The following is a 15,738-nucleotide window of genomic DNA, read 5'->3' on the forward strand; positions in this document are numbered from 1 at the left end:
AGTTCCTCAGTCATGTTCAATTCTTTGTGCCCCCATGGACTGCAGTACACCAGTCTTCCCTGTCTATCACCAACTCCTTGAGCTTGCTCAAACTCACGTCCATTGAGTCGGTGATACCATCCAACCATCTCATCCTCTGTCGTCCCCTTCTCCTCCTGCCTTCAGTCTTTCCCAGCATCAGGGTCTTTTCTAATGAGTCAGTCCTTCACATAAGGTGGTGAAATTATTGGAGCTTCAGCATCAGTCCTTCCAGTGAATATTTAGGACTGATTTATTTTAGGATTGACTGGTTTGATCTCCTTGCTGTCCGAGAACTCTCAAGAGCCTTTTCCAATATGACAGTTCAAAAGCATCAATTCTTCAGTGTTCAGCTTTCTTTTTGGTCTAACTCTCACATCCACACATGTTTACTGGAAAAACCATAGCTTTGACTAGATGGACCTTCCCAACATTACTGTGTCTTTTTCTGTCTTTTCTAAGGACATTCATTGGATTTAGGGCCCACCCTAATCCAGTATGATACCATTTTAAGCCATATCTTAATTACATCTGCAAAAGACCCCATTTCCAAATAAGATCACATCCCAACCTGGGTTTTTAAATGACACTATCCAACCCACTACAAATGAGTAGAACACCATTAACAACAAGGACTTCCCTGGCAGTCCAGTGGTTAAGGCTCTATGCTTCCAATGCAGGTAGTATGGGTTCAGTCCCTGGTCAGGAACTAGGTTCCTGCAAGCTTCATGGTGAAACCATTTACCTCAGATTGAGACTCGAACCCAGCCAAAACCCTGCTTGGGACTTGAACCCACGTGTCTGGGATGAAAACCCAGTCAAAATACACAGTACTTGGTTTCAGGACCTAATGAAGCTCAGGTTCTTGATATCTCATCACAGAAAGAATTCAGTGAGAGACAAAGTGATAAGTAAGAAGTAGATTTATTCAGATTCAGAGAGAAGCACACTCCACAGACAGAGTGTGGGCCATTGCAGAGGGCAAGTGTGCCATGAAATGTGGTGCAGTTAGTTTTTATAGGCTGGGTAATTTCATATCTTCAGTGATCAATGGAAAGAAATAGAGGAAAACAATAGAATGAGAAAGACTAGAGATCTCTTCAAGAAAATCAGACATACCAAGGAACATTTCATGTAAATATGGGCACAGTAAAGGACAGAAATGGTATGGACCTAACAGAAGCAGAAGATATTAAGAAGAGGTGGCAAGAATGCACAGAGGAATGATACAAAAAGATCTTCATGACCCAGAGAACCATGATGGTGTGATCACTCACCTAGAGCCAGACATCCTGGAGTGCTAAGTCAAGTGGGCCTTAGGAAGCATCACTGCAAACAAAGCTAGTGGAGATGATGGAATTCCAGTTGAGCTATTTCAAATCCTAAAAGATGATGCTGTGAAAGTGTTGCACTCAATATGCCAGCAAACTTGGAAAACTCAGCAGTGGCCACAGGACTGGAAAAGGTCAGTTTTCATTCCAATCCCAAAGAAAGGCAATGCAAAGGAATGTTCAAACTACTTCACAATTGCACTTATCTCACATGCTAGTAAATAATGCTCAAAATTCTCCAAGCCAGGCTTCAACAGTATGTGAACTGTGAACTTCCAGATGTTCAAGCTGAATTTAGAAAAGGCAGAGGAACCAGAGATCAAATTGCCAATATCTGGTGGATCATCAAAAAAGCAAGAGAGTTCCTGAAAAACATCTACTTCTGCTTTATTGACTATATCAAACCTTTGACTGTGTGGACCACAACAAACTGTGGGAAGTTCTTCAAGAGATGGAACACCATCTCTTGATACCAGACCAACTTTCTTGCCTCCTGAGAAGTCTGTATGCAGATCAAGAAGCAACAGTTAGAACTGGACATTTGAAACCATAGACTGGTTCCAAATCAGGAAAAGAGTACGTCAAGGCTGTATATTGTCACCCTACTTCTTCAACTTATATGCAGGGTACATTATGAGAAATGCTGGGCTGGATGAAGCACAAGCTGGAATCAAGATTGCCAGGAGAAATATCAATAACCTCAGATATGTAGATGATATCACCCTTATGGCAGAAATGGAAGAGGAACTAAAGAGCCTCCTGATGAACATGAAAAAGGAGACTGGAAAAGCTGGCTTGAAACTTAACATTCAAAAAACTAAGATCATGGCATCTGGTCCCATCACTTCATGTCAAATAGAGGGAGAAACAGTGGAAACAGTGAGAGACTTTATTTTCAGTTCAGTTCAGTTCAGTGGCTCAGTGGCTCAGTTGTGTCCAACTCTTTGTGATCCCATGAACTGCAGCATGCCAGACCTCCCTGTCCATCACCAACTCCCAGAGTTCACTCAAACTCAGGTCCATCAAGTCAGTGATGCCATCCAGCCATCTCATCCTCTGTCATCCCCTTCTCCTCCTGCCCCCAATCCCTCCCAGCATCAGAGTCTTATCCAATGAGTCAACTCTTCGCATGAGGTGGCCAAAGTACTCAAGTTTCAGCTTTAGCATCAGTCCTTCCAGTGAACACCCAGGACTGATCTCCTTTACAATGGACTGGTTGGATCTCCTTGCAGTCCAAGGGACTCTCAAGAGTCTTCTCTAACACCACAGTTCAAAAGCATCAATTCTTTGACACTCAGCCTTCTTCACAGTCCAACTCTCACATCCATACATGACCACTGGAAAAACCATAGCCTTGATTAGATGGACCTTTGTTGGCAAAGTAATGTCTCTGCTTTTGAATATGCTATCTAGGTTGGTCATAACTTTTCTTCCAAGGAGTAAGCATCTTTTAATTTCATGGTTGCAATCACCATCTACAGTGATTTTGGAGCCTCAAAAAATAAAGTCTGACACTGTTTCCACTGTTTCTCCATCTATTTCCCATGAAGTCATGGGACCAGATGCCATGATCTTAGTTTTCTGAATGTTGAGCTTTAAGCCAACTTTTTCACTCTCCTCTTTCACTTTTATCAAGAGGCTTTTGAGTTCCTCTTCACTTTCTGCCATAACTTTAATTTGGGGACTCCAAAATCACTGTAGATGGTGACTGCAGCCATGAAATGAAAAAGATGCTTGCTCCTTGGAAGAAAAGCTATGATCAAGCTAGACAGCATGTTAAAAAGCAGAGATATTACTTTGCCAACAAAGGTTCATCTAGTAAAGCTATGGTTTTTCTAGTAGACATGTATGGATGTGACAGTTGGACTATAAAGAAAGCTGAGCACCAAAGAATTGATGATTTTGAACTGTGGTGTTGGAGAAGATTCTTGAGAGTCAGTTGGACTGCAAGGAGATCCAACCAGTCCATCCTAAAGGAAATCAGTCCCGAATATTCATTGGAAGTACTGATGCTGGAGCCGAAATCCCGATACTCTGGCCACCCAATGCAAAGAACTGACTCATTTGAAAAAGACCCTGATGCTGGGAAAGATTGAAGGTGGGAGGAGAAGGGGACGACAGAGGATGAGATGGTTGGATGGCATCACCAACTCAATGGACATGAGTTTAAGTAAGCTCTGGGTGTTGGTAATGGACAGGGAGTCTTGGCGTGCTGCAGTCTATGGGGTTGCAAAGAGTCAGACATGACTGAGCAACTGAATTGAACTGAGCTGAATTTTATATACTAACGAGTGGGAGGATTTGGTTCAGTTCAGTTGCTCAGTCGTGTCTGACTCTTTGCAACCCCATAGACTGCAGCACAACAAGCTTCCCTGTCCATCACCAACTCCCAGAGTTTACTCAAACTCATGTCCATTGAATCGGTGATGCCATCCAACCATCTCATCCTCTATCGTCCCCTTTTTCTCCTGCCTTCAATCATTCCCAGCATCAGGGTCTTTTCAAATGAGCCAGTTCTTCGCATCCGGTGGCCAGAGGATTGTAGTTTCAACTTCAGCATCAGTGGGAGGATTATTCCAACTATTTGGGGGAAGGGGTAGATATTTCCAGGTTTGGGGCCACCACCCACTCCTTGATCTTTTGACAGCCCCTTGGAACTGTCATGGCACCTCTGGTTGTGTCATTTCACTTGCTGCTTGAGGATCAAGGTCTAGTCTTTTCTGCCATCTTTGTCCCACTTGATTCTAACTGGTTTATGTTGTGTCCTTGGGCTATGTCATTCTTTCAAAAGCTGTGCCCTGCCCCTTTCCTTCCTGTTACAATGGTGTGGCCAGAAAAAAAAAAAAACAGTATTGACGAAAATACTCCTCCCAAATGCAAAGTATGTTTAAGAAAAGGTTTCCCCAAAACCAATATTTAGCCAAAGACTGAAAACTTTCTGAAGTTAGATTAAAGAGCAACCCTGATGAATACACAGAAAAACAGAAAACTTCAAATTGAAGGATTCCCAATAGACATGTAATCTCCTGAGCTGAACTTCTAAAAACTTAAAACAATTTAAAATGCACTTGGAATGCATAAAATTGTAATTGAGCAGGATTCTATGGGGTTTTCCTGGAACAGACTCCCCCAGTCTCCTTGTCCTCTGCCTGCCCCTAGTCTGTAGAAAAACTGTAGCCTTGTAGGCCTTCCCTGAGTTCCACAAAGTGAGTTTAATCAGAGGAAAGAGAAAATGCAGAAAGGAAAACAGTCAAGCAAGACAAAATAATAACAGTTCAGCCATTAAACAAAGTGAAGGACTTTTTAGTTCCTCCTTGAGGGCTATACATGATACTCTGAGTCACGTCCTTTGAGCTGTTTTGCAAATACTGAAACCCCTACCAGACGGAAGAAGTTAACTGTCTGCCGCCCACAAGGATGAAGACCCCAGACCAGTTGGAACCAGAAGGCTGATGATGTTGATTCCCACAATTACCTCACCACCAGTCAGAAGTATGTACTTGAGCTGATACCACCCCCCTCCCTTATCTTGTTTTTAAAAACCTTTCCCTGCAAGCTTTGTGGAGTTCAGAGTCTTTTAATCACCAACTGTCCTTGAGTCCTTGCTTCAAAATGAAAGTGTTAGTCATTCCACTGTGTCCAACTCTTCAAGACCCCATGAACTGTAGCCTGTAGTCTCCTCTGTCGGTGCAATTTTCCAGGCAAGAATACCAGAGCAGGTTGCCATTTTCTGTTCCAGGGGATCTTTCCGACCCAGGGATCAAACCCAAGTCTCCTGCATTGCAGGCAGATTGTTTATCATCGAGCCACCAGGGAAGCCAGGACTCCTCGCTTGGTGCCCTGCAATAAATGCTTCACTGTCCTTCACTACAGGGGCTTCCCTGGGTTAGAATCCTAATTTCTTAACTTACTTGATCTGTAATTCGGAGCCTGTTGCTGCCTTTCTCCAGACCTGTTTTCCCCATCAGTAAATTAGGGATAATAATTTTCCCCAGGATAAAACTGTCTTCAGGGATTGTGGGGGAAAAAAAAAAGAAAACACTCTCAGTTTTCCTCCTTTGTGTCTCCCTTAGTCTCACACTATTGCCACACTCAGAATATTTTTTTTAATATGTTTTTCCTTTAATTCACAATAATCTATTTCACTTTTAATTAATTTTTGGTTGCGCTGGGTCCTGCTGTTGAGCAGGCTTTCTCTAGTTTCAGTGAGCTATTCTTCATTGAGTGCTTGGGCTTCTCATTGCAGTGGCTTCTCTTTTTGTGGAGCAAAGGCTCTGGACTCAGGGGCTTCAGGAGTTGTGCACAGATTTTAGCTGCTGCCCCCACCTCCACCCCCACTGGCCCTGGGATGTGGAATCTTCCTGAACCAGGGATTGAATGTGTGTCCCTGCATTGGAAGGCAGATTCTTATCCACTGTACCAATGGGGAAGTCCCTCAAAACTTCTGCTACCAGATGAGTGGCTGTTTTTCCCACACCAAATAATTCTCTGTGATACCAGTTCTGTGTCTTACAACCCTACTCAGTTCTGACACTCTGCCTGGAGATACTGTTGCAGGCAGGTGGACCCCTGCCAGGGCCCGAAACTGCTCTCTTGTCTAGCATTCGGAAATGAATTGTCCGAGGAGACACATGTGCTGACAAAGCAAGAGATTTTATTGGGAAAGGGCACCTGGGTGGAGAGCAGTAGGGTAAGGGAACCCAGGAGAACTGCTCTGCTGCGTGGCTTGCAGTCTCAGGTATTATGGCGATGGGATTAGTTTCCAGGTGGTCTTTGGCCAATCATTCTAATTCAGAGTCTTTCCTGGTGGCGCAGGCATCGCTCAGCCAAGATGGATGCTAGCAAGAGGAATTCTGGGAAGCGGACAGACATGCAGTGTCTCCTTTCAACCTTTCCCGAACTCTTCCGGTTGGTGGTGGCTCATTAGTTCCGTATTTCTTACCAGGATCTCCTGTCATAAAACAACTCATGCCAATGGTTACTATGGTACCTGGCCAGGGTGGGCGGTTTCAATCAGTGTGCTTCTCCTAACACTACTGTCGACTCCTACAGGTGAAGGGCTCAGTCCTACAAGACTGTCCCAACCCCACTTCAGATGATAATCACAAGTCCAGGTTGTTCCCTGTGCTCTGACTGATGAACTATACACGACTCCCTCCCCCCTCAGGATCAATTAATTTGCTACAGCAGCTCAGAGAATTCAAGAAAACAGTTCACTTACTGTTGACCAGTCGATTGTAAAAAGATATGATAAAGGCTACAGGTGAACATCCAGAAGGAAGGAATGTGTAGGGTCAGATACGTGGGGGCTTCCCTGCCCTCTCTGGGTGTGCCCTCCCCCAGCATCACCATGCATTCACCAACGTAGAAGTTTCTCAGAACCCGGTCCTTTGCGGACTTTTGTGGAGGTTTCATCAGGTAGGCATGATTGATCATCAACCCATTTCCAGCCCTCTTCCTTCTCTGGAGAATGGAGGATGTGGCTGAAAATTCCAAGCTTCTGATTGTGGCTTGATCTTTCTGGTGACCAGGCCCCGTGCAGGAGCCCACCCAGGGCCACCTGACTAGAACAAAAGACACTGCTGTTACCCAGGAAATTCCAAGGGATTTAGGAACATCTTTAAACAAAAGATGCTCCTCCCAGTGCTCTTGCTGCTGCTGCTGCTAAGTCGCTTCAGTCGTGTCCGACTCTGTGCTACCCCATAGACGGCAGCCCACCAGGCCCCGCCGTCCCTGGGATTTTCCAGGCAAGAGTACTGGAGAGGGGTGCTCTTATCACTTAGCAAATGTCAATGGTTTTAGAAGCTCTGTGCCAGGAACCACAGACAGAAACTAAATATATATTTTTCTAACATCTCACAGGTTGAAGATGAAAAGAGATAATGCATGTAGAGTGCTTTGTCTACGACCTAGCATACAGAGGGTAGGGGATGTAGCTCAGTGGTAGAGCACATGCTTTGCATGTATGAGGTCCTGGGTTCAATCCCCGGCATCTCCACATTTTTGGGCTTCCCTCGTGACTCGGCTGGTAAAGAATCTGCCTGCAATGAGGGATACCTGGGTTCAATTCCTGGGTTGGAAAGATCCCCTGGAGAAGGGAAAGGCTACCCACTCCAGTTTTCTGATCTGGAATATTCCACAGTCCATGTGGTCACAAAGAGTTGGACACGACTAAGCAACTTTCGCTTTGAAGCTTCCCTTGTAGCTTAGTCAGTAAAGCATCTGCCCGCAATGCGGGAGACTTGAGTTCAGTTCCTGGGTCAGGAAGTTCCCCTGGAGAAGGAAATGGCAACTCACGCCAGTATTCCTGCCTGGAGAATTCCATGGACAGAGGAGCCTGGCAGGCTACAGTTCATGGATTTGCAAGAGCCGGACATGACTTACTTAGCACTATCTTTCTTTCTTACTGGCATGTAAAAACTGCTGCATAAATGTTAACTCATTATTTTAAGATGCTGTTAGCAGTGGAAAATGAATTCGGTGAGGGGATGGAAAGAGTTATGAAGCTAAAGACTAAGAGGTTAAGAATCAACCAAGACACTTTAGGTTTAAGAAGGAAAAATAATTTATGTTTTTCAATAATTTGTGAATCCAGTTCCTATTCACTGCAATAGCTGCAGCACCAATTCACAGAATGTAGTCTGGGGACATCTGAGAATCCCCCAAAACTTTTGAGGAAGTCACGGACGCCTTTTTTCACTCTCATTTTTTCACTCACATTCCCTGGCATTTCCTAGAGGCTTACGAACATATGATGTCATACCTGATGAACACAGAAACAGGTATGAGAAATCCAGCTGTCTTTTATTAAGCCAGACATTAACAATACTTGCCAAAAATGTAAAACAATGACAGTCTTATTGATTAATTTTTTTTGAAAAATATTTATGTCAACACCGTTGTTAAGTTGTTGAGTCGTGTCCGACTCTTTGAGACCCCGTGGACTGTAGCACACCAGGCTTCCCTGTCCCTCACTATGTCCAGGAGTTTGCTCAAGCTCATGTCCATTGATTGGATGATGCGATCTAACTATCTCACCCTCTGCCTCCCCTTTCTCCTGTTACCTTCAATCTCTGCCATTGTCAGGGTCTTTTCCAATGAGTCAGCTCTTCGCCAAAGTATTGGAGCTTCAGCTTCAGCATCAGTCCTTGCAATGAATATTCAGGGTTCATTTCCTTTAGGATTGACTGGTTTGTTCTCCTTGCAGTCCAAGGGACTCTCAAGAGTCTTCTCCAGCCCCACAATTTGAAAGCATCAGTTCTTTGGCACTCAACATACACATTAATTACTGTTAACTTAAAATGAATACATAGATTAAAATGTTAAAGATTTCTGCTTTAATTTCAGGTACAGTAAATATCAATAAATATAACCCACAGAAAAGCTCTTAAATTCTCATTTTTTAATAGTGTGAGGGTCCTAAACCCAAAAAATTGGCCTAGAAGAGCACATGACATATCTTGGGGCCAAATAGTTTGGCATTGTAGCAGGTAATCACTGGATTGAAGTGGGCTCTACTTTTATATTCAGAGCTTATTTCATCATTGGCAAGACTTTTAGGAATTTTATGGGGATCCTGGAATCAAAGTTTCCATGATGTATCCGTTTCCTTGGCTTCTGAGCAACTGTTCCGATTAGGGCAGAGCTCCATTAGTTGTAAAAGTCATTGAACCACTCAGGACAGCGCAAGCAAAGGGGAACATGAAGTCCACCGCTGAGAACACAGACTGTGACCTCTACTTGTACTTGGTTTCCAGCACAAACTCCCCTTATTTCACATCCTTTCTCACTTCATTCATCTTGGAATTGCCAATTTCATTTGCAATAAACTGAAAACCACTCAAACCTTTACTTAGAAGTTAGATTACACCTTTGCTTTTTTCTTTTCTTTTCTTTTTTTAAATATTTCTATATTTACTTGACTGTGGCAGGTCTTAGTTGCAACATGTGAGATCTTTAGTTGAGGTATGTGGGATCTAATTCCCTGACCAGGGATTGAATCCTGCCCCCTGCATTGGTGTCTTAGCCACTGGACCCCAGGGAAGTCCTACCTTTGCTTTTTGTCGTCCTTGTTATGTTCCAGAACTCCTGGCATTTCTTTCCATGATATAAATGGTCATATTTTATACCATGTGACCCCATCCTAACTGGCCACAGCAGACTGAACTGGAATTGGATACTTAATCCAAAGGTAGCCATTCATAGTTCATCTGTGATGTGTGTTTTCTGCTAGACTGATGATGGCTTCCCTGTCTTTTTTTTTTTTTTTTTTTAATCATCTAGGAGCATGATCATACTTTTCTGATGATTGGGGGAAAAAAAAAAATACAAGGGGCTGATTTTAAAAGACTGATTCCCAGGCCTCTCTGTCTTGGAGATTCTGATTCAGAGATTTGGATGGGGCTTGTGAATTAGTTTGGCTAATGAGTTTCTAGGTGTGTCTTCTCAGTGAAAAGTGAAAGTGTTAATCACTCAGTCACGTCTGACTCTGCAACCCTATTGATGGTAGCCCACTGGGATCCTCTGTCCATGCAATTCTCCAGGCAAGAATACAGAGTGGGTTGCCATTCCCTTCTCTAGGGGATCTTCCCCACCCAGGGACTGAACCCAGTTCTCCAGTATTGCAGGCATATTCTTTACCACCTGAGCCACCAGAGCAGTGTAGAAAGTGATACCTGTTTTACAAAGCCATTGGAATATCCAAGGTATGGAAAAGGACAGAGATTTTCCATCTTCATGACCACACCAGCTCCTTGGGTCCACTGCAGAGATTCTAAGTAGATCTGGTCTGGGGCCCAGGAATCATCATTTTATGCCCCCAGGTGTCTGATGTGAACACTCAACTTTGAGAACAGCCAAGAATGAGATAGTTTCAGCAGATTATTTTGCTTCTGCAATTCCCTACCATGAAAGACCGAATTTTTAAATTTTATTTTAATTATTTATTTTTGGCTGTGCTCGGTCTTCGTTGTTTCGAGGGCTTTCTCTTGGTGCAGCAAGCAGGGGCTACTCTCTATTTGTGGTGCTCGGGCTTCTCACTGTGGTGGCTTCTCTTGCTGTGGCTCCCTGGCTCCAGAGCACAGGTTTAGAAGTTGTGGCACACAGGCTTAGTTGCTCCACCACACGTAGGACCTTCCCTGACCAGGAATCGAACCCTGTCTCTTCCATTGGTAGGCGGGTTTTCTACCACCGAGCCACCTGGGAAGCCCTGCCTTTTTTTTTTTTTTTTTAATGAAATGTCATATTGGAGTGGATACAGTTTTGGAACAGACCATTATCTCTGCTATGGGGGAAGGTCGAGCAGGATGAGGGGTACAGGGAAACCTAAGGATGGCTCTGCAATATTTAGGGGCTGAGGCTGGAGTAGGGGTGAGGCAGGAGGAGCCTCGACAGAGAAGTTCCATTTCTTCCAGTCCTCCTGACAATCGCTCTGTCCAAACTCCACCAAACACCAGCCCCGACCCTAACACTGATCATGTGGCTGACGATTAGAACCGGTTGGAACAGTTATGCAGTGTTGTAAATGCCTTTGTAAACTGCAGCACATACTACCTTGGTGAAGACAGCAAATCACACCCTGGATCTTCCCATCCCTGGAATCTCAATAGTAGCAGCACACAGGCCACCCAGAGGGAAATCAGGATGTCAGCTCTCAGAGAGGTACTTCTTATCTTTACTATCAGATGATCCTATCACTTTTTCCAAGAAGGTCCAATTACACTTCTCCTCTCTAGAAAGAACTTAATCACTTGTACCAGCTTGATTTGGTGTCATAGGTATTCTGTTTCTCCTAATAGAAAAGTGTTCTCTGGTCACCTCTCAAGATTCACAGTGAACCTCTCTCTACCTCGGGCTCCAAAAGGCAAGCTTTATTTTTCTCGGTAGGAGTCTATCCCCATCTATCAAACTATTGTTGCTGTTTAGTAACTAGTCATGTCTGACTCTTTGCATAACCCCAGGCTTCCCTCTCCGTGGGATTTCCCAGGCAAGAATACTGGAGCGGGTTGCCTTTTCCTTATATCTTGGCTTATTTATATTGTTTTCTGCTTTCCTTCACGAGAATTTAGGTTCTGTATGAGGGCATAGCTTTGGTCTGTTTTGTTCTGGCCTAAAACAGTGCCTGGTTCTCAGTAGACTTTTAGTAAGTATTTGTTGAAGGGATGAACACAAGGGTTTTGTTTCTCTCCAGGTTGGGGATGGGAGGATAGGACGGCTGAAGCTTTGCTGAACCAATGGACAGGAGGAAGTGGTGGCTTCTAGGGTCCAGGGTTAGGCAAGGAATTTTTTTAAAAGCTATCTGGCAAAGACATAATCAGAATGGGAGTTTAATGTAGAGGAGATTCAAGGTCCTCAGCCTGGGCAAACACAAAGCACTAAGACCAAAGGGGCTGGCAGAAAGGAACTAAGGGTGGGACCACAGAGCCCAGAGGTTGGACGTAAGGTCCACGGGTGAGCAGAGGGAAACGGAGGCAGGTGCATCAGCAGGGGTACACCTGAACAAGTTCTGCTTCCTGCCAACTTCCCCTTGTAAGTGAAAGTTGATCAGTCATGATCCGACTCTGTGACCCCATGGACTGTAGCCCACCAGGCTCCTCTGTCCATGGGATTCTCCAGGCAAGAATACTGGAGTGGATTGCCATTTCCTCCTCCAGGGGATCTTCCCAACCCAGGGATCAAACCCAGGTCTCCCAAATTGCAGGTGGATTCTTTACCGTCTGAGACACCAAGGAAGCCCCTTGTAAGATTAGGGCTTTAAAAATGGAATTTGGGTTTTTTTTTAATTTTTTTAATTTTTACTTTTGGCTGTGGTGGGTCTTTGACGCTGCACATGGGCTTTCTCTAGTAGTGGTGAGTGAGGACTACACTCTAGTTGCAGGGTGCAGGCTTCTCACTTCAGTGCTTTGTCTTGTTGCAGAACACAGGCTCTAGGTTCGAAGTCTCAGTAATTGTGGCACACAGGGCTTAGTTGCCCCAAGGCCTGTGGGATTTTCCCAGACTAGGGATCGTACTGGTGTTCCTTGCATTGCAAAGCAGATTCTAAACCACTGCACCACCAGGGAAGTCCCAGGATTTTTGTTTTTAATTTATGTTGAGGAGTAGCAATTTACTATAGGCATTAGATCAATCAGTAGCGAAACTTTTAAGTAAGGGTAGTGGGCCTTAGAAAGGATCACTACGAACAAAGCTAGTGGAGGTGATAGAATTCCAGTTGAGCTATTTCAAATCCTGAAAGATGATGCTGTGAAAGTGCTGCACTCAATATGCCAGCAAATTTGGAAAACTCACCAGTGGCCACAGGACTGGAAAAGGTCAGTTTTCATTCCAATCCCAAAGAAAGGCAATGCCAAAGAATGCTCAAACTACCACACAATTGCACTTACCTCACACACTAGTAAAGTAATGCTCAAAATTCTCCAAGCCAGGCTTCAGCAATACATGAACCGTGAACTTCCAGAGGTTCAAGCTGGTTTTAGAAAAGGCAGAGGAACCAGAGACCAAATTGCCAACATCCGCTGGATCATCAAAAAGGCAAGAGAGTTCCAGAAAAACATCTATTTCTGCTTTATTGACTATCCCAAAGCCTTTGACTGTGTGGATCACAATAAACTCTGGAAAATTATGAAAGAGATGGGAATACCAGGTCACCTGACCTGCCTCTTGAGAAATTTATATGCAGATCAGGAAGCAACAGTTAGAACTGGACATGGAACAACAGACTGGTTCCAAATAGGAAAAGGATTACGTCAAGGCTGTATATTGTCACCCTGCTTATTTAACTTATATGCAGAGTACATCATGAGAAACGCTGGGCTGGAAGAAGCACAAGCTGGAATCAAGATTGCTGGGAGAAATAGCAATAACCTCAGATATGCAGATGACACCACCCTTATGGCAGAAAGTGAAGAGGAACTCAAAAGCCTCTTGATGCAGGTGAAAGAGGAGAGTGGAAAAGGGGTTGGCTTAAAGCTCAACATTCAGAAAACTAAGATCATGCCATCTGGTCTCATCACTTCATGGGAAATAGATGGGGAAAGAGTGGAAACAGTGTCAGACTTTATTTTTTTGGGCTCCAAAATCACTGCAGATGGTGATTGCAGCCATGAAATTAAAAGACACTTACTCCTTGGAAGAAAAGTTATGACCAACCTAGACAGCATATTGAAAAGCAGGGACATTACTTTGCCAACAAAGGTCTGTCTAGTCAAGGCTATGGTTTTTCCAGTGGTCATGTATGGATGTGAGAGTTGGACTGTGAAGAAGGCTGAGCGCCAAAGAATTGATGCTTTTGAAGTGTGGTGTTGGAGAAGACTCTTGAGAGTCCCTTGGACTGCAAGGAGATCCAACCAGTCCATTCTGAAGGAGATCAGCCCTGGGATTTCTTTGGAAGGAATGATGCTAAAGCTGAAACTCTAATACTTTGACCACCTCACGCGAAGAGTTGACTCACTGGTAAAGACTCTGATGCTGGGAGGGATTGGGGGCAGGAGGAGAAGGGGACGACAGAGGATGAGATGGCTGGATGGTATCACTGACTCGATGGAAGTGAGTTTGAGTGAGCTCCGGGAGTTGGTGATGGACAGGGAGGCCTGGTGTGCTGCGATTCATGGGGTCACAAAGAGTCGGACATGACTGAGCGACTGAACTGAACTGAACTGAAACAGCTAACAATTTATCATATGTTTCCGCTAACTATCCCTAACAAATTCACAAGTATTGTGAGACTGAGTTTGAATCTGAGTATTTTTTAAATATATTTCACTTTTTATTTTGAAACAATTCCAAACTTACAGAGAAGTTGCAAATAAAAGAAAATTTCTGTATATCAGATTCCCCAAATATTAACATTTACCATGTTTGCTTACCGTTCTTTCCTACACTTGTTCCTTAACCATTTGCGATTGAGTTGTAGATATAATGTCCCTTTGGCTCTAAAGATTTCTGTATGTACTTCCTAAAAACAAGGATATGTGGGGGACTTCCCTGGTCGTCCAGGAGTTAAGAATCCATATTCCTGTGCAAGGGACGTGGGTTCAGACCCTGTCTAGAGAACTAAAGTCCCACAAGCTGTGCGGTGCAGCCAAAAAATTAAAAATAAAAACAAGGACTTTTTCCCCCCCCATAACCACAGTACAATTATCAAAATCAAGTAATTAACTTTGATTCACTGTTGTTGGTGTTATTGTTCAATCTCATGTCCAACTTTTTGTGACACCATGGACTACAGCACATCAGGCTCCCCTGTCCTTCACTATCTTCCAGAGTTTGCTCAGATTCACGTCCATTGAGTGGGTGATGCTATCTAACCATCTCATCCTCTGCCACTCCCTTCTCCTTTTGCCTTCAGTCTTTTCCAGCATCACAGTCTTTTCCAATGAGTCAGTTTTTCGAATCCAGTGGCCAAAGGACATTACTATATTCTAATCTACAGACCTTATTCAATTGTCGCCCATCCCCTAATGTCCTTTTGACAAACATCTTGCAGAAATGGGCCTGCTCAACACGAACACCAGAGAAGGCAATGGCACCCCACTCCAGTACTCTTGCCTGGAAAATCCCATGGACGGAGGAGCCTGGTGGGCTGCAGTCCATGGGGTCGCCAAGAGTCGGACACGACTGAGCGACTTCACTTTCACTTTTCACTTTCATGCATTGGAGAAGGAAATGGCAACCCACTCCAGTGTTCTTGCCTGGAGAATCCCAGGGACGGGGGAGCCTGGTCGGCTGCCGTCTTATGGGATCGCACAGAGTCGGACACGACTGAAGTGACTTAACAGCAGCAGCAACACAAACACCATCCAGGAATCCAGAAAGACAGGCTGCCAGTGAATTCTCCTTCCGCACCAAGGGGTTTCGATGGTGGACATCTGTGGCTGCCAAAAGTAGTCTTCATGTGACTAGACAAGAAAGCAAGAGTGTCCCAGAGGTCCAACCTGAACAAGGCTGGATGTGGAACACTTTGTCAGTAACCCTACCTCCAGACCTCGTGCTGGGCCAGCAACATAAACCCCTACACATTTAAGCCATCATAAGCCCTGTCAAGATTTTTGTTATTTATGGCCACAACATTCCTAACTGACGTAATCCTCTAAAAGTGGAAATATCAGATTTTTATACCTACGCATGCAAGCACACACAGACACATTCAAACTGCTCTTAAAAGAAATTTAATGAATGAATTATGTCATATGTGAGTACACCTGTTTCCCCTCAGCATTTCTAATATATTTTATCACTTCAGTTTATTTGGATGACTGTAATAGGCATAACATCTTTCTTTACAACAAATCTCACAGGATCACAGGATTTTAGTTAGAGTAAACCTGATTATCTCATCTAAACCCCTTCACAGTATGTACAATTTTAAGAAATGTGTTTATGAGTAACAGAA

The 15,738-nt window shown here is 44.0% G+C and overlaps 1 non-coding gene across 1 annotated transcript; it reads left to right on the top strand.

The window, feature by feature from the left end:
• Positions 1-7,275: 7,275 nt before the first annotated feature.
• TRNAA-UGC (transfer RNA alanine (anticodon UGC)) lies at positions 7,276-7,347 on the top strand. The gene has a single exon. It is a non-coding gene; the product is annotated as a tRNA-Ala (tRNA).
• Positions 7,348-15,738: the final 8,391 nt, after the last annotated feature.

This window comes from Bos mutus, chromosome 6 (assembly GCF_027580195.1).
Source record: "Bos mutus isolate GX-2022 chromosome 6, NWIPB_WYAK_1.1, whole genome shotgun sequence".
NCBI lineage: Eukaryota > Metazoa > Chordata > Mammalia > Artiodactyla > Bovidae > Bos > Bos mutus.